The sequence below is a fragment of the Neovison vison genome, chromosome X (assembly GCF_020171115.1).
Source record: "Neovison vison isolate M4711 chromosome X, ASM_NN_V1, whole genome shotgun sequence".
In the NCBI taxonomy this organism is placed as follows: domain Eukaryota; kingdom Metazoa; phylum Chordata; class Mammalia; order Carnivora; family Mustelidae; genus Neogale; species Neogale vison.
The window spans coordinates 107,839,786-107,860,587 of NC_058105.1; positions in this window are offsets into that span (position 1 = coordinate 107,839,786).

The window sequence follows — 20,802 nt, forward strand, 5'->3', positions numbered from 1 at the left end:
ATGACTTCAAGTATATTCTAAACAAGTTACAACTTTTCTTTTACAAACCTTTTCTAGTTTGGAACCACCCCTTACAAAACCCAGTTTGAAGCTTCCTGGCATGACCAAGCTATGCCTCCGGCATTATGATTTATCTTACCATTTGATTTGTAATTTAAGCGTCAGTAGTTGAAATCATGATCAAAAGTGAAAAGGTGCCTAGAGCTTTCAGGCAGTCATGATAATTATGTACATTACTAAACTGCTCAATCATATCTAGACCCACAGTCCTGTCACCATTTACAAGTCCAATGATGTTAAAACTCTCCGCACCGAAACAGAAAATTGCTTTCCAGTAACATGACATGTCCATCATTCCGTTACATGTCAGTTCAACATTACAAACAGGTCATCTTCCAGAGGAGACTTAAGAGTCCTTCTCTTATGAAAATTAATTATTTAGCTACCTGCCTAAATCCTAACATACAATAACTAGCAATACAGATTGGGGGGAAAAAGGCACAACACTGAAACAAGGATATTCAAAACCAAAATGAACTCCATTTCTTTTCTGGTTTGTATATTCTGGTTTAAGATAACATGTCATCTTGTTTCACAGTAAATGTCTACATTTAATTATGTATCCTCTGCTTGTTGTATGTCTGATAAAACTGGTTTAGAGATGGCTCTAAGCATATTATATATTATGTTGATTATACTAATAGTCTCCTGTCAGTATTGTTCTAGGAGATTATGGCAACCTGTTGTTCTTTCAGCATGGTGGCTTCTAAGCACCCTTCCCCTATTCATCATCTTGAAAGGCCTATCTGACACATGGGTGACCCACTGCAAATAAACTGGTATTAGGAGTTCATGATTATTGACTCAAAGGTTACAGTGTATGAAATCCAGTATTGAAGGCCTTAGAAGTGATAGAGTGGGAGGATATGAGGTCATAAGAAACACTTGTTTTTTCTCTGTGTCTTCCTTACACAAACATCATTTACAATACATTTCGAGAAACATCACTGAGTATACATAAAGAACCCTGCTGATCTCTTTACCATCATTATAATACCAGATAAGAAATTTAAAGTTTAATGAAGAATTATCTGATTAAATTCCATATATGTGCAACTGAATAAGTTTCTCTACATTATCTTCAGTTTAGAAATGCAATACCTTACACTGGACTTTATCATTGAATTATTCTTTTTTTTTTTAAGTTGCAAAGTTTTCACTTATTTATTTATTTAAAATGAACATATAATGTATTATTTTTTCAGGGGTACAAGTTTGTAAATCATCAGTCATACACAATTTACAGGATTCACCATAGCACATACCCTCCTCAATTGTCCATCACCCAGCCACCCTATCCCTCCCCCTCCAGCAACCTTCAGTTTGTCTCCTGAGATTAAGAGTCTCTTAATTGAATTATTCTTAATAACATAATAGTTCAGATTTACTGAACACTGAAGATGTATCAGATAATATGCTAAATGCCTTACTTGTATCAACAACAATTCTCTAAGAGATGTCCTATTACTGCTCTTAATCCACATGTAAGAAAACTAGACTATGAGTCTAAGTAGGTTTTGTAAAGCTTCGTAACTCATGATGGAAGAGAGCTTCAAATTTAGGTTTCCTCTTGAATTGAGAGCTCAAAGCTAATTTTGAAAAAGATATTGTTTTCCTTAAGCCCACTATTTTTTGGTTCTGTGTCTCCATCATCCTTTCGCCCAACCACTGACTCCTCCATTTCCATAACACCTTTCCTCTATTCAACAGTCACATTCTTCCTTCTGTCCTTCCTACCAAAACTACTCTTCATATAAAGCGTCACTCTTCCAAGATCAGGAAGTAACCATTTGGCCTCAAGACTATAAGTGTCATACTAGAATTCCAGTCACTGCTGAGCCCATGTAATAGGCTACAATCAAAGGAGAGGAAGACTTCCTTGGGGTTCATTAAATGTTATCAAGTAACTGGGAGATAAGACTAATGTGATAGATTGCACTACTATTCTTTTATAGTGCTCTTGAAAACAGCACTTCCAGCTTTAGGAAAACATTGGAGGATTAGAGAAAAGATGCAGTCTGAGGAGAGGAAACTATAGCTCTTCCTGGCTTCCTGTATACTTTGTCGGAAATTAACTTGGAGATGGAAACACAAACTCAAAAGATGATGTATTTGAAAATTCAGTTGGAAAACTATTATTCCTTTAATTTCAGGAATTTGGTTAAAACTTGGTATTAAATAAACATGAGATAAGGCTGGTTAGGATGGTGTTTGGTGATCAGATCTATGGTTTATAAACGAAAGGATGAAACTGAAGTCCTAAGAGTAAATCCTGCCAAAGCATCCTGGATATTAGGTCAAACTTTAAGATGCAGCCTCCAAATCCTGAGATGCAGACTGAAAGGGCTAAGAGATGCATCCAATCATTGGTGCTAGCCAACAAAACAAAGACAGAATCATAGCTGGATTATCGTCCATGAATCATTTTTCAGATGCTTGAGACAAAAGGAGACAGCAGTGCATATGCAAAAGTCTGGTGCCAGTATAAGATTTAGGACACAAATAAGACAAAAAGCAATGCAGAGGCTATAGACTAGGGCCCAACAACTGCCCATGGATCCAGGAGAGGAAACTGGTTTCAGTAACCCCTTCCAGGGGGGTGATATCTATTATTATAAAAATGGGATTATGAGGCACCTGGGAGGCTCAGTGGGTTAAAGCCTCTGCCTTCAGCTCAAGTCATGATCCCAGGGTCCTGGGAGAGAGGCCCGCATCGGGCTCTCTGCTCAGCAGGGAGCCTGCTTCCCCCTCTCTCTCTGCCTGCCTCTCTGCCTACTTGTGATCTGTCAGATAAATAAAAAAATAAAATAAAAATCTTTTTTTTTTTTTAAATGGGACTATGTAACTTCCCTGCTGGCATTGAATAACTTCTGTGATTTGAGTGAAACAGCATTTTGTGGCAGCCTTGCCGACTTCCACAAAGCAAATATGACCCTATAGTAATTGGGTATTTCAGTTGAAAGCCAGTACCTCAAAGAAAACTTTCTATGTAACAAAATGGCACCACAAGTTCTCTAAAAGATGTTTAGTCCAGATAAAAGAGACTTCTCTGTGTATCCATGGGGAGAAGATGGTGAAAGATAACTAGAGAGGAAACTAATATTTTGATTAGGTACCTACTTGTGACAAGGGCCAAACTATGCTATTTATGTTCTATATCTCATTTAATTCTCACCACCACCACAAGAGGTTACCACTTTAACCACAATTTATTCAAAGTAGAAAACACTGTTCCAAATTATTAAATTTCTTGTCCAGAATGACACAGTGAAAAGGAGCAAAAAATATCATATTGGACTTGAAATGGCAGAACCATTCCAAAAATACACACAAAAAAACCCAAAAACCAACCAAAACCAAAAAACAATGCTCCATGTGGCACCATGAGAAGTGAAAACTTCCTCTATCCCACATCCAGCTGATAGAGGCTTGACTTCTGGTTTCACCTCCTACATACAGAAATTGGGAAGTTATCATTCCTCCTTGTATAAAAAAATCTAGACACTCAAGAAATTAAAAATAGAGCTTCCCTACGACCCTGCAATTGCACTCCTGGGTATTTACCCCAAAGATACAGATGTCGTGAAAAGAAGGGCCATCTGTACCCCAATGTTTATAGCAGCAATGGCCACAGTCGCCAAACTATGGAAAGAACCAAGATGCCCTTCAACGGATGAATGGATAAGGAAGATGTGGTCCATATACACTATGGAGTATTATGCCTCCATCAGAAAGGACGAATATCCAACTTTTGTAGCAACATGGACGGGACTGGAAGAGATTATGCTGAGTGAAATCAGTCAAGCAGAGAGAGTCAATTATCATATGGTTTCACTCATTTGTGGAGCATAACCAATAGCATGGAGGACAAGGGGCGTTAGAGAGTAGTAGGGAATTTGGGTAAATTGGAAGGGAGGTGAACCATGAGAGACTATGGACTCTGAAAAACAGTCTGAAGGGTTTGAAGTGGCGGGGGGGGTGGAGGTTGGGGTACCAGGTGGTGGGTATTATAGAGGGCACAGCTTGCATGGAGCACTGGGTGTGGTGAAAAAATAATGAATAATGTTTTTCTGAAAATAAATAAATTGGGGAAAAAAAAAATAAAAAAAATTAAAAAAAAAAATCTAGACAGTGAAAAATCAATGACTTTTTTTGGACCCACCAAAGAAACAAGGGACCAAGGCAGACTGCCATCCTGAATCCTAGAGAGTCGTACAGAAATTCACAGCCCAGACAGGTTTACTTGGAGCAGAAGACAATAGGGCCATAAATTGCTAGCAACACTTCAAATGGCAATTGTGACTAACTGTTGGAGGCTGAATGTGGACTGGAATAAAAGTGAGGCTAACTGAACATAAAAAAAGAAGAAAAATAATAAAATACAATACACGAAAACTAAAAAAAAATGTGAGAGACTCCTTCAGGGCCAGAGTCTTGCATAGCTTCCCAAATTTATATGGGCTAAATTAAACTGAGGGTTTCAGAGGGGAGGGGGATGAGGGGATGGGGAAACAGGGGATGAGTACTGAGAAGGGCACATGCTGTGATGAACACTGGGTGTTGTATGCAACAAATGAATCACTGAACACTACATCAAAAACTTGGCTTATTGAACATAATAAAAAATATATATAAAACAAATTTATATGGGCTTTATTTGCAAAAACTCCCTATGAATTATTTTTCTTCTTATTATACTTTTTTAAGATTTTATTTATTTACTTGATGGAGATCACAAGCAGGCAGAGAGGCAGGCAGAGAGAAAGAGAAGGAGAAGCAGAGAGCCTGATGCGGGGCTCGATCCCAGGGCCCTGAGATCATGACCTGAGCCAAAGGCAGAGGCTTTAACCCACTGAGTCACCCAGGTGTCCCCCTACGAATTCTTATAGTAAAGATGCAAGAAAGGTCCCATCATGGCTCGACAGGGGAAGAAGAAGAATAACCATTAGGAAAAATTTAGAACATTTTGTACAACAAAGGCTTACTTTCAAAGGAAAAGATTTTGTGAGCCTTATCTCTGCTGAAGGAAGGTCAGTCTTCCACTCTAGCCTTCTCTAGAAATCCTGTGTCAAATAAAGTGAAAAAAAAAATAAAACATAGCTAAGGAATAGAATGGAAACACTACAGCCAAGGAGGGCAGTAGGGGGAAGGGGTGGGGGGAAAGCTATCACATTGGAGAAACAATTATGACGATAACACCCTAGACAATAGGCCCAATAAAAGAATGAGATTTAATCATAAGATTATGATCATCATTCCATACTTGTACCATCCTCATACCATACCACCACACCAACAAGGTCTAGTATAATGACAGAAGATTACAACTGGTAAGAGGTACAAGACAGACTACTCTGAAAATGAATACTTAGTGAAAACTAAAGACAACATGAAAACAAAAACATAGACAGTAGAGGAATTTGGAGACTTCAGCATCTATGAATACAGCTAATCCTACACACACACCAATTACTACCCAGATTAACATAAATCCTCATATTAGAAAGCCTATTTGCCTCAGGTCCTAGTACCTGATACAACATTCCCAGCCTTCACCAAGAAGTTACAAGTCATGCCAAGAGGCAAGGAATAAAGTAGTCTAAAAAGAGAAAGCAACAATTAGAATGGGACACAGATAATGGAATCACCACATGAGAAATTTAAAATAACTATGATTAAAATGTTAAGGCCTCTAAAGAAAAAAGTAAGCAAAGCAAGAACATATGAGTAATATAAATACTGAGATATAAACTCTTAAGAAATAATCAAGTGAAAATACTAGAAATCAGAAACACTGTAACATAAAAGAACTGTGCCCTTAACAAGTTCATCAGTAGTCTTGAAAAGGCTAAGGAAAGAATCACTAAACCTGAAGAGAGGTCCATAAAAGCTTCCCAAACTAAAATGCAAAGAGAATAAAATATGAAACAACAAGAACATTCAAGAACCAAGGGACAATTTCAAAATGAGTAATATGAAATTGAATTACCAGAAGGAAAAAGGAAAAGGAAAAAGAAAAGGAAAGGATTGAGCAGAATAAATATTTGAGGTAGTAATTACCATGGATTATCCAAAGCTAGTAACAGACATGAATCAAAGGTCCAGGAAGCTCACTGAACACCAAATATCTAAAATGCAACATCCAGGTATATCATACTCAAGCTGCAGAAAACCAGAGAAAATCTTAAATGAAGTGATGGTGGAGCATGGTAGCAGGGAGGCAGTACTTAACAGGATCCAGGACAAGGATTACAGCACACTTCCCATCAAATACCATGCTAGTAAAAAGAGAGTAAAGTATTTAAATGAGTAAAAAGAAAATAAAACCCACCTAACTAGAATTCATTATCCAGTGAAATTATCCTTCAAAGCTAGTGAGAAATGAAGTCTTTCCCAGAGGAAGGAAAAAAAAAAATCCTGAGGTATTTCATTGCAGCATACCTTCCCTGTAACAAATATTCAGGAATAACTAAAATAATATGAACTAGAAACTAGGTTCTACATGAAAAAAGAAAGAGCCTCAGAGATGGATAAAGGTAAAATATTTTGTTTGTCTTATTATTTGATCTAAACTTTTAAGTATTTAAATTAATAACAGTAAAAATGTATTGGGCGATTATAACCTGAGGACAAGTGAAACAAATGACAATGTCAAAAAAGGGAAGAACTGGAATACTCTTTTATTTTTTACTACATAAATATTGTTTATTGCATAGTCATATGACGATTTTATTAATTTTTTATTATGTTCAGTTAATCGTCATTAGTTTTTTTTTAAGATTTTATTTATTTATTTGAGAGAGAGACAGTGAGAGAGAGCATGAGCGAAGAGAAGGTCAGAGAGCAAAGCAGACTCCCCATGGAGCTGGGAGCCCGATGTGGGACTCGATCCCGGGACTCCGGGATCATGACCTGAGCCAAAGGCAGTTGTCCAACCAACTGAGCCACCCAGGCGTCCCCATCATTAGTTTTTGATGTTGTGTTCAGTGAGTTATTAGTTGTGTATAACACCCAGTGTTCATCCCAGCACGTGCTCTCCTTAATACCCATCACCTAGTTAACCCATCCCTTCACCCCCCATTCCTTCTGTAATCCTCAGTTTGTTTCCCAGAGTCCAGAGTCTCTCATAGTTTGTCTCCAGTTCTGATTTCTTCCCATTTAGTTTTCCCTTCCTTCCCCCATGGTCCTCCGCACTATTCCTATGTTCCACAAATGAATGAAACCATACTATAGTCATCTTTTTCTGCTTAACTTATTTCACTTAGCATAATCCCCTCCAGTTCCATCCATGTCGATGCAAATGGTGGATATTCATCCTTTCTGATGACTGAGTAATATCCATTGTATATATAGACCATATCTTCTTTATCCACTCATCTGTTGAAGGACATCTCGGCCCCTTCCACAGTTTGGCTCTCATGGACATTGCTGCTATGAACATTGGGGTGCAGGTGCCCCTTCTTTTCACTACATCTGTATCTTTGGGGTAAATGACTAGTAGTGCAATTGTTGGGTCATGCAGTAGCTGTATTTTTATCATCCTCAGGAATCTCCATACTGTTTTCCAGAGTGGCTGCACCAGTCTGCATTCCCACCAACAGTGTAAGAGAATTCCCTTTTCTCCACATCCTTGCCAACATTTGTTGTTCTCTGTCTTGTTAATTTTTGCCATTCTAACTGGTGTAAAGTGGTATCTTACTGTGCTCATTTTGGTTTTGATTTTTCTTTCCCTGATGGCTAGTGATATTGAAAAGAACTGGGATGTGCTTTATAAATAACAGCACTATACATCACTAAGTGTAGTGTTATCTGATGGTAGACTGAAACTAGATTTAAAAAATATGTATTTCAAACACGAGGGAAAGAGCTAAATTTTTCTAAAAGAAGTAATTGATATGCCACAGAGGAGATAAAATGGAGCACATAAATGCTCAATTATAATGAGAAAGGCAGAAAAAGGGGAAAATGAAAAAAAAAGAACAAATACAACATATATAAAAGTTACAAATATGTGAATGTCAATTCAACTTTTTCAATAATTACATTAAATGTGAATAGTCAAAATGCACCAATTAAAAAATAAAGATTGTGGCAGGGGGGTGGGAGGTTGGGGTACCAGGTGGTGGGTATTATAGAGGGCACGGCTTGCATGGAGCACTGGGTGTGGTGAAAAAATAATGAATACTGTTTTTCTGAAAATAAATAAATTGGAAAAAAAAAAGTAAAAAAAATAAATAAAGATTGGTAGAGTGGATCTATTAATAAAACAAGACGCAAGTATATGTTCCAATAAACAACCCACCTTAAACATAAAGAGCCATAGATTACAAGAATAACAATAAAGATATAAAATGCTCTTAGTTATAAAAAGAAAGAGAATTCTACTTCTGGAATGACAATGTGAGGAACTCTGTAGACTATTCTCTCATAAAATAAGCAAAACTGTTGAAACTATTAAAAAAAAACTTTGGGTATCTGAAAAGTGTCCTTAAGGAATACAGCAAACAAAGAAACATCCTTTCAAAAAAATACACTAAAACTTGGTATCAACACTGACATCTGAACTATGCATTTGAATCATGACCTGCTCCATCCTTCCTATAACTCTCTCCTCCCGCTCAGCTAGAGAAAAGCTCCATTACAGTTAGGTACGGCCAAAAAATAAGTGCTCCCTCCCTACTCAGCTCCCCATCAAATGTATCAAATATTCCACTGGAAGGAAAAAGCCGCCAGCATTTCTCATTCCTTCCAATTCCAAGATTAAGAGTCTAATTTGCTTGTTTGTACAACTAAAAAGTTGGAGTAATCCTTTTTTTTGCTCACCTCTCCCCCCCGCAGTTTAACAGAAGCTCTATCCTAAGTACAACAGATCATGATTCCCGGCATCTTCAACACTCTTGCTTCAGTTCTATCATAGGACAGAGATCCCACACTGAGAGAGGCGAGGCAAGGCAAGATCAGAAACTACTGGCTACCCAGCACCTATAAAGAAACCTGAATTCATAAACTTTTAGAAAACTTAATTATTAATTCCAGTTAACAAATCTTCCAAATGTGGTAAACATCTGTAAGAGAAGTTAATTAATTCATGATACAGGGGTCAATTTCTCAAAAACACATTGCAACCCTGACTACATAAGAGTGAATATCTGACAAAACTCAAAGGAAAAATAAACAAATCCACTTTATATTTGGAGACTCTGATACCCCGTATGTCAGTAATTAATAGATCAATGAGGCATAAAAGCAGTAAGGTTATATATGATCTGAATGACACAATCAATCATTTCAGCCTCACTGACATTATAAAAATTCCATCCAACAACAGCAAATACACATTTATCTTAAGCTCATGTGGGACATTCATCAATATACACCACATTCTAGGCAAAATAAAACATACCTTAAGGAATTTTTAAAAATAGAAATGATTAAATGAATTATCTTAGATAATAGTGGAATTAAACTGGAATTCAACAACAGAAAGATAATTGAAAAATCTCAAATATTTCAAAATTTAATAACACTTTATTTTTTTATTTAATTTTATTTTTTCAGTGTTCCAAGATTCATTGTAATAACACCTTTATAAGTAAACCATGATCAAAGATAAATCCTCAAAACAATTTTAAAATATTTTGAATTAAACAAAAATTACAACAGAACTTATCAAAATTTGGATGCAGTAGGAGGATATTAGTAGCATTACATTCAGGCATTAAAAATAAACACCTGAAGTCAATTAAAATGGACTGTTATCATTTATTTCATTGATATTTAATGAATTTTTTTCATATGCCAGATATTATTCTAGGTGCTGGGGATACAGGAATGAACAAGAAAGGAAAATCCCTCCTATAACCAAGCTGACATTTTAAAAGGGACATTTGAATATTAAACAAGTAAATGAATAAAGAAAATGCTTTCTGATGACCATAGGTGTGTAAATAAAGTAGAACTTGGTAATGTGACACGTGTTGTGAAGAAGTAACACTTGGTGTGACTAGGGTAACGGTACCTGAGGATATGACATTCAACACAAACTTTCATGACACTCTATGTATAGTGTCATTCTTAAGCCTCTCTTTCAAACCGCTGAGTTTTTTTTTTTTTTAATCTTAGGGAACAGGTTTCTCTGTAATTTTTTCACATTCTATTTTATGAAGATATATCTATAAATTGAGACTTACATATTTAACTTATTCACTTACAGGCAAATTTTTAGAACAGGCACTTCTGTATTTGCCTAAGCAAATACAGAGACATGTATAGTATTAAATAACAGATAAATGCTTTCGTAAAGAGAAAAAAATTACTAGTATCAGAGAACAGTATGTATTTTAACAACTTGAAATTTGACATTTTAATTACAAGAAGCAAAAAAAAAATCATCTGTGGATATTCAAAATTTTTATATTCAAGAGGAGAAAATGGTAAGGATCCAAAAATACCTGGTTAAGTTTGCTCAAAATTACATCTTTTGCCAAACTCAAAGGGTTGAAACTTTAATTAATCAGAGAATGATACCATGGCAAATTAATATAAATGCATTAAAAACAAGGTTAACTAAGAAAGACCAAAAAAAAAAAAAGGTCCAAGTAGGCAAATTCTGAGATTCAACTGGGTGCTTGCCTAAACAATCTGTACATAATAGGTTGTTTCATTTTGCAGAGACAAAACTAATAAAAACTAAATAGGTGGGCACACAAGTAGGTTCTTCATATATGAATTTTGTGCAATAGCAGTATTGTCACTGATCTCTATGATTCAAATATGCCACTTAGTGAAAAATTACTTTTTTTTTTGAAAAATTACTTTTTATTCTGGCATCCTGCAGAATGAATAATGCACAAAGATTGGTCTCTAACCCACAGATGTGACCTCTCCTCATACCACATATAATTCTCCTAAACAAGTCATACAAAGAGAACCACGTTATATCTGATGGTATAAACTAGCAGGCCATACAACCAGCAGAACAACTTTAAGTAAATTATTGACTCACCTTGTAAAATTATAGTATAGTATATATACTATATATATATATAGTATAGATAGTAAAGTATAGGAAAGTAAATTATAAACTCAGCTTGTATGAGAGAGTTATACCACATGACCCCTGACATTCTAGGCTTTGACACTATTTCATAGTATGTTTCTGCTTCCTCTCTTAGCTTGTGGTCATCTTAAGCCTTACCTGTCCCAGCCCATTTTTACAGTGAAATAGATGTCTGTTATCCACTGCATTTGGTACATATGTAGATCTGAACATATTCCTAATCATGGTATTTCTCATCTTTAGGCTTAATTTACTTGTTTCCAATTACTGTGTCCAGTTTGATTTTTTTTTTATTTAACTCAAGTAACCAAGCCATGTCTTTGCTTCTCTATTTTGTCATCCTTCCTTTATCTGACCATGTATATCTACGTGGACTCCTGATTTCTAGGTTGTATCTTCCCACAACCATCTAAATCCTCATTCTAGCAATCCTCAGAATGAGAATCCTGGCAGTTGTCTGTGAAAAATGAATAGGATTCTGACCATCATTACTATGTATGTTCTATTTCCTTGCTAGGAAAATTAATGCTTCACATAGAAATTGTCAAAAGTGTGCATTAATCATTATAATAAGCCACACCTTTTCTATGAGGATTATTTTAATATTGGCAGCCTTATTATTAACCAGAACATATCATACTCTGGTCTTATTTTATACTTTATATGTATTGTTATATTAACATGTACTTGCATACAATTTACTGAATTAAACTGAGATAGGGTTATCAGATTATTGAAATAATTCAACTACGTTAAACCTCTATCAAACACCGTTTTATTTTTTTTTAAAGATTTTATTTATTTATTTGACAGAGAGAGATTACAAGTAGGCAGAGAGGCAGGCAGAGAGAGAGAGGAGGAAGCAGGCTCCCTGCTGAGCAGAGAGCCCGATGTGGGACTCGATCCCAGGACCCTGAGATCATGACCTGAGCCGAAGGCAGCGGCTTAACCCACTGAGCCACCCAGGCGCCCCTCAAACACTGTTTTAAATCACAATGTGTCAGCATGGTATGCTTACCTGAATATTATTTAAGTTCTAAATTTAAATAAAACAAATTTATTTGAGCTTGAAGACATTATCATTTGAGCTCATTATCTATACTTATGAAGAAGGATGGTGATTTAACTTCATACACTGAACATTTCTAACTTAGGAGATCTGACCAGCTGACAGGAAAAAAAATGGTTTTTTTTCCAAATGGCCATCTGTACCTATCAGAAATTTCACTTCTAATTTCATTAGATCCAGGTGGCGGGAATAATTAACACAGCTATTCATTATATAAGAGATCTAATAGGACAGTGGACGTGAGGAATATGGGTTTGTGAAATAAATTTCAATCAATCTGATGTTAACTAGTTTTTTTTTTTTTCCTAAAATATTTGGATGCACCTGGATGGCTCAGTTGGTTAAACATCTGCCTTCACCTCAGGTCATAAACCCAGGATCCTGGGATTGAGCCCCACATAGGGCTCCTCTTGACTTGGAGCCTGCTTCTCCCTCTCTCTCTGCCACTCCCCCTGCTTATGCTTGCTCGCTCTCTCTCTCTCTCAAATAAATACATACATATGTAAAATCTTCATATAATAGTTTAAACTCCTTGCTTCTATTCTCTTCACTTTTCCTTTTGGCCTACATATTCTCCTCATAATAGCTAGTAGCATCCTCCACAAACATGTTACCAATAGTAGATGAAGTGAAATTAGCTACAGTGTAACACCAACACTGTGAATAAGGTAAGACTTCAAGGCTGGCTTCCTTGGCCTCCACGTAGCCATCATTCATAACTTTTTACTCATGTTTGTTCTCTGCTTTTCATTACTAATTTTTGTACAAATCTAACAAGTAGTACACTATCTTCATCTTCTTTCACTTTCCAACCCTATTCAATACATCGCATGTCCTTGAATTACTTTGAATTCACAAGAAATCACTCCATTTTTTCTTAATCTCACTTTTTAAAACAATTTTATTTGAGACAGGAAGGGGTGGGGAAGAAAGAATAGAGGGAGAGGGAGAAGCAGACTTCCCACTGAGCAGAGAGCCTGAGGTGGGGTTCCATCCCAGGACCCTGGGATCATGACCTGAGCTGAAGGCAGAAGTTTAACTGACTGAGCAACCCAGGCACCCTGCCTAATCTCTCTTTTCTTGCACCTTGGTTTGCTTTGCCAGATCCTGAAATGTTGAATCATTCTAGAGCTTTATCCTGAAAACTCCATTTTTATAACTACTAACACTCAGCTTGAGTGATATCATCCAGGCAAATGATTTTAAATACCAATTAACGCCAGTGACTCCTTCCATTTAGATATTCCATCTTGACCTGTCCACTGAGTTGCCTGCAGACTTCTTGAAAAATCTATGTAAATTTTGAATGGGCATCTCAAATTTAACACTTCTAAAACAGTAAGCTCTCCCTCCTCTTGTTGGCCCCGCCTCAGTAAATAGCCCCACCACGAACCCAACTGTTTCAAAAATTCTGAAGCCATCCATGGTTCTTTACATGTTATATATCCCTCATGCATTCCTCATCTGTGACATCCAGTATGACATCAAGTCCGTTTGGTTCTCCTTCCCAACTGTCACCCAAGCCAGTCTTTTCCTCTCCATCTTTCATTTAGAACTAGCAATTGTCCTCTCTTGCTAGGATGATTTCAGTAGCTTCTTACTCCACAGCCAAATCAATCTTTAAAAATGTGGATCAGATCTCATCATTCTTCCATTTAGTAGATTCCAGTGACTTCACATTATACTGAGAATAAAATTCAAGTTCCAAATCATGACCTAGAGGGTTACAGCTAATTCTCCAACATTTACTTCTGCCTCACCCCTCCAATCATTGCCCTATAGCCTTTGAAAATGTCTGATTCACTGAATGAATTCTGGTCACTACCAGTAGACCACAATGACCTTCTTTTTATTTCTTATACGTGTCATGTCTGCTCCTGCTGCATGTCTTTTGCATTCACTATTCCTTTTGCATGGAATGAGCTTTTGCCAACATTCTTAAAATAATGGGCTCTTTATTTATAGTCAAATTTCAACTCAGATGAGATCTCCTCAAAGAGGCTTCTCCTGACCACCCTATTTGAAATTGGTAAATTTGCCAATCATTATACTACCTTACCTTATTTTGTTCACAGCATGAAGTTTTATGAGAGTTATCTTGTTTATTTAAGACCACTAGGTTGTACCCCACATGAGAAAAGCACCTATCATTTTATCCCCACTGCCTAGAACATTAGATGGCACATAGCAAACCACTCAAAACATTAGATGTTGAATGGGTATCAAGTGAAAAATAATTATTAGATCTTCCACTTTTGGAAGAAAAGGACTACATCATATTTTAATACCCCCCAGCCTATTCTGTTCAACACACAAGCCAAACAATCACTAAAAAAGCAAAGAGCTTTAGGACTCTTAGAAGAGTTTGTACAACTTGACAGAAAATAGATTTACTCTTTTCATTTGCACACTTCAAAATGTTTTCTTAAAAAAATACCTCTTTAAAATTGTTATCTCTGTAATGACTTAGGCTATTCAACAGCAATACAATACCAACCAAAAGGATTCTACTCACTGATTCCCTAACACTAGAAAAAAAAAAAGCAATAGTGGAGATATAAATATCCTCCTCCTTCCACAAACAGTAAAGATAACATAACCTCTTTTTTAGTGATAAAGTGGGGTAGAAATTTAAAAGACCTCATATTTATATGCTTCTAATGAATAACAAATTTGTTTTTCAGAAATATTTAACTTTTTCTCATTAAAAGCTCACAGTCTAATAACCCATTCTAAGTATATAAATGTATAACCTTATAACCATATAAGTAAAATTTAAATTATCTATATAAAATGGAACATGCACTTATATTCATACACATGGGAATCCAGATTCTCACCAACTCTTCGTGTATTGATGCAAGTTCACTTCTGTGTTTTATATTTCAACTCCCGGAGATATAGGCATCTAAATTAAATATAACTATGAGTCTGAATCGAAGTTTTAATAATTCGTCACTGAACACTAATTTACAGATGGTGTGGCTTAACTCCCAGGCAACATGAACCAAGTGTTCTCATTTAAAAAATAATCTCAAAAAGCATCTAGATGTTTTCCTTAATTCAAAACATCTGGCTGTAACACAGTTTTTCCTAGTCTTAAACTTTTTCTCGGGGTTTCTTCGCAAGACAAACATCTGTGATTTAAGCCATGATATCCACTGGCATATTCCATCCTCTTCTTCTTAATTCCTACTTCTTTCTATTGTGGGGAAAATGGGTTTGATTTTATGACAAAACTGCATAATGGCAAAGTGTGATACTAGGTACTGGAAAGAGAGGGTGGAAAACTCTATTCTATCCTCACATTACTAAATATTCTGCCTCATAAACTTTCCCTACCCCGCACTCCCAGGGACCTCCTTTCTGGGACTTTTTCCTCCCTTCCACTTTCCAGTTTTCAACCACAATTTTTCTCTGGTTGTCAAACATCACATGAAGATTTGTAGAAAAAATAATCTGACACAAGAGAGCTTTCCAGAAAACTTTTCCATTACATCCAAAAGGTGTCAATAAGATTCTATTTTTTCCCCACTTTCAAGGTAAATATTATAAATTAAAAATAAAATTCAGGATGATATGAGAACTAATGGCATGCATCCATAAATTTTACATATTGTTCCTCTGAGTCTGATTTCTTCAAGGTAGGACAATATGAAATCTGCATAAGTTTCCAAGTTTCAGAGCAGTCTCATCTTTGAAGTTATGAAGAAACACATTTGAGGAACCATAAACAACATAAATCTAAAACCAAAGAATGTAATCAAAAATTAAAATAAATGCACAAATGAAACTCATTATATGTAAGTTTTTATGTGAGATATCAATTTAGTCAAGCACATGTTCTTGTCTAATTCAGAATATGTCAACAGTATAATCACTCAGGTGGTGATCATATGAAAGAAAATGGGATAAATACTATTCTCTACCTACAAGCTATAATCCAGAAAACAAACATTATACTGGAACAGAATCCAATCTCAAATGCAGGTTAACTACAAGGGGATACAAGGTCATCAATAGTTTACTAATTCCTTATTAAATAAAAAAATGGATCTGGATTTAGGAATATGCAGAATTTGAGGATATATATGTAAACCCAGAGCCTGAACCTTATCTTTAGAGAATTAATGAGTTAAAATTGAGAAAAATTTCCCTTAAAAATATGAAGTACAAAAAGGAAGAGTGGACCAAACAAACAAAAACCTCTAAAACTAAACAAACAAAAAGAAACCAAAGAAGAATGATTGTTGTATCAACCCCATGCATGCTGCAGAATGAGACTCTCTCCAATTAACTTCTGTAGATAGTCTCATCTCAGACAATTAGAGCTAGTTGCACAAAAATTGTCTCATTCAGAGCATGCTTTGAGAGGGTTTACAAGATCCCAACAGAGCTTCCAAACTTGCTTTGTGCTCCTAATTGAAAACTTAGAAGGTAATAACCTCCCCTCAATTCATAGAAAGCCGGAAACCCTAGGATACAAAGCAGTTTCAAAAGAAATTTAAAATAAAATCATGTATCATTAAAAATTGAACAAAACAAACTGAGCACGTCTCCCAAAGCAAAAACATGCCTTTGAAACAAACAGTAAGTCACCACTGTTCTTTGCAGAGTTACATGTCATTACAGAGTGGCAGAATGAATGTGCAAGTTGCCAAATTGGACTAATTCATGTTCTGAATTAAAATAAAACACCCTCAATGTTGTAGGCCACTTCTATTCACCAGCATTCCTAGGGTTTGCTGTGATACGTCTTAGGAGGCATGGAGGCAATGAGCAGCTGCTTTGGCTCATGCCCCACTCCTAGCAGGCCTCCTTCCATGCAGGATTCATTTCGTGCATCTAGTCCTCCTGCATGGAATGACCTACATATGTAAACATGTGGCAAAACCTCCATGGATAAGAAGGAAGAAAAAGCTGCGCAATTCCCATTATAATGAAATAACTAAAAAGCTGCCCTTGTGAGCAGAAGAAAAAAATGCCACCTCAAGATCCACTTCCTGGAATAGCCTCAGTGCTTTTGGCTTCAGTTATTACAATTCCAGCAGGGAAGTATATTCAATAACCACTGATGGTCAGATCACTCTGACAGCTGAAGATAAAATTTAATTCTCCCTTTCCAGAGAAATGTAAATTCCAACAAAATATTTATTTTATGTAAGTTAAATTCATTCATTTGCTCACCTAACAATTAGTCTCAGAATGCTCTGTGCAAGGCCTTGAGTGAGGGTTTGCAAAAAGTATGAATTAAACTCTATAGAGATCATTTCTCAAGGAACTTCTGGTATTGGGGAGGAGTTATGACATGCACAAAAATTGCTGTGGGAAAATACAGTGTTGTGATGAGCTTCATCAACATGCTTAAATCCAGCAATCAAATACAAATATGTATTGAGCACTAATTATGCAATGACTCTTTCAAGCACAGTGATTCTAAAAGACATATACATAAACACACGATATTTTTACACTCAATGAGCCTGTACTATTTAGTTGGGTAAATAAAAGACAGATGTTAAAATATGCAGCAATCACATAGCCTAATCACTTCTGAACTCTCAGCACCTGGCACATAGTGGCTTCTTGATAAATGTGTTTTGTGAAGTTAATTATGCATACATACACACAGACACGTATGTATGTGGATATGTATGAACATATGCATATATGCCATACTGTATTTGTTAAAAAGCCTGACACCTTTAAAAAATACTCCTATGTTCTTTTGAGGTAGTTCACTGGAATGAGCAAAGGGAGACTCACTCATTGATAACAATCCTCTATTACAAGAACATTTGACAGAAGAAACTTGAAACAACTATAAGAAGTAAACACTGACTTTAGGAAGATGCTCTGTGTGAGAGAGCTACTACAAAAAGAGGGATTTAGCTCCAAAACCTAGACTTTTATGTCAGATGTACAGTGGGCAGGTCTAAAGCCAAACCACAAAACATAGATCATATTGAATCCTAAAAATGTATCTTTCTGGGAAGAATGCAGACTAGAAATGCAACATTAGCTATTAATTCTCAACAAAACTCTAATGAAAGTGACTAGAATCACCTTCAGCCTCTTCCTCTCTCCACTTATACAATCAGCCCCTAAGTTTTATCAGTTCTTTATTACACTAACAATCAAATTCATATCTTCATGTTCCTTAATGCTACTGCCTCAATTCATAACTTCCTGGCCTGGACTGTTGGCTTCATTTCCCACCCTCTGGTCTCAGAGCTCTTTCCAATCTACCTGATCAGACTATTCCTGCTACCCACCTGCTTGAATTCCTTCTGCTGTTCCCAAATAACGTTCCTAATGTTTCTATGTCATACAAAGCCCTTTGTGATATGGCTCCTATCTATGTTTTCCCACCTTTCCTCCTGACACACTCCCTCCTTTCATCCATGTTGTGTCCAGCTGTACATGTATTCCAGCCACATTAACTCTCTCATGTAAAAACCACTGAAGTGTACATCTGTGATAGACAAAGTGTCCCTTCAAAGATTCCCACATCCCAATTCTCATAACCTGTGACTATGTTACCTTACATGGCAAAAGTGATCCTGCAGATGTAATTAAGAATCTTGAGATGGGGAGATTTTTCTAGATTAATTGTGTGGACTCTAACTGTAATCAAAAGGATCCTTATGACTGAGAATCAGGAGCATGAGAAGCTGAGAAGGAGATGTCACAATGGAAGTAGAAGTGAAAGAGAGAGAGTTTAGAATATGTGTCATGGGATCTGAGTTTGGAAGGAGCCACAAAAGCCAAGGAGTGCAGATGGCTTTCAGAAGCTGGAGCATGCAAGGAATGAGATTCTCCCCTGGAGGCTCCTGCAAGAATGCAGCCCTGCTGACACCTTGATTTTAGGACTTCTTACCTCCAGAACTGTAAGATAATAAATCTGGATTGTTCAAGTCACTAAATCTGTGGTAATTTTCAAAGGAGCAATGGGAATAGCAAGACACTATATTTGTATATATCATATCACTTATTTCTTTTGCAAGATTTTTAACATCAGAAACAGTATAGAGAGGGTTATTTGTTCATCTTTTTAATCCCTCAAAGAATCCAGTACAATTTTTTGTTTATAGTATGCTCTGTGTGAAAGCATTTGCTAAATATGAAAAAATAACTAGAATGGACTAGTAAATATGAAACAACAATGCCTATAGTATTACCAATTCCAATGTTATGATAGATATATGGGTTTTATAATGTGAAAAAACATGCAGCTCATTGGGGAGGGTATGAGCTATGGGGAGGGTATGTGCTACTGTGAATTGTGTAAGACTGGTGAATCACAGACCCCTGAATCAAATAATATATTATATGTTATTGAAAAAAGAAAAAAAAACATGCAACTACCAAAATCAGCAGTCCATAGCAGTTTCTAAAACAATAATTAACAAAGCTATGGGGAAATTGTATAAACAATTTTCATAATACAGTTCATGGATATGGAAAACAAAGAATGAAGTGATCAAACCCAACAATGATAAATCTTTTCACCTTGTTTCTTTTACCAAAATTTCCTATCATTTAGTTTTTAAAATAACGAATCCAAAAGTCAAATCTCTACAGCCAAATATCTAAACATTTTAACCTCTTTTATAGCCAGGATAACTGATGTCAGTCAATGTTATTGTCCACATACTATAGTAGGAATTCAATAGATGATTGTCAACAATTGTATACAGATCCTATTACTTTTGTCCATTGGGAAGATGAAGGAGCTTCCATGTGACATTAAGTCATATGCATAAAAGAAACTAACAAACAGGGACACCTGGGTGGCTCAGTTGGTTGGGTGGCTGCCTTCGGCTCAGGTCATGATCCCAGCATCCTGAGATAGAGTCCCACATCGGGCTCCTTGCTCAGCGGGGAGCCTGCTTCTCCCTCTGCCTCTGCTGCCACTCTGCCTGCCTGTGTTCTCTCTCTCTCTCTCTCTCTCTCTCTCTCTGGCAAATAAATAAATAAAATCTTTAAAAAAAAAGAAACTAACAAACGAATACAGCTGTACACATTAAATGTAAGTACTCATAACTGCAAAGAGATGGAGATTATCTTCAAACTTTAAAAAGAGTGAAAAGACTGTAAATTAGTATTTGTGTATGTGTAATATATTCCTTTTGTTTGAAAAGTTATTTGTTAACAACTAAGTCTCTTGGAAAATTTTCCTTTTATAAAAAATGAGATATGGCCAACCAGGAATTTCCTTTCAATGTGGACTTCATTCTTCTAGAACAAGCAGATAAGAGCAATTGCTTTATTTGTATTTACAATTGCTTAATTGTATTAAGGAGAGCATGTGTGGTGATGAGCACTGGGTGTTATACACAACTAATGAATCACTGAGCTACATCAAAAACTAATGGTATACTATATGCCGGCTAACTGAAAGTAATAAAAAATAATTAAAAATTAGTTAAATTTAGAACCAAGATGCCCTTCAACGGACAAATGGATAAGGAAGATGTGCTCCATATACACTATGGAGTATTATGCCTCCATCAGAAAGGACGAATACCCAACTTTTGTAGCAACATGGACGGTACTGGAAGAGATTATGCTGAGTGAAATCAGTCAAGCAGAAGAGTCAATTATCATATGG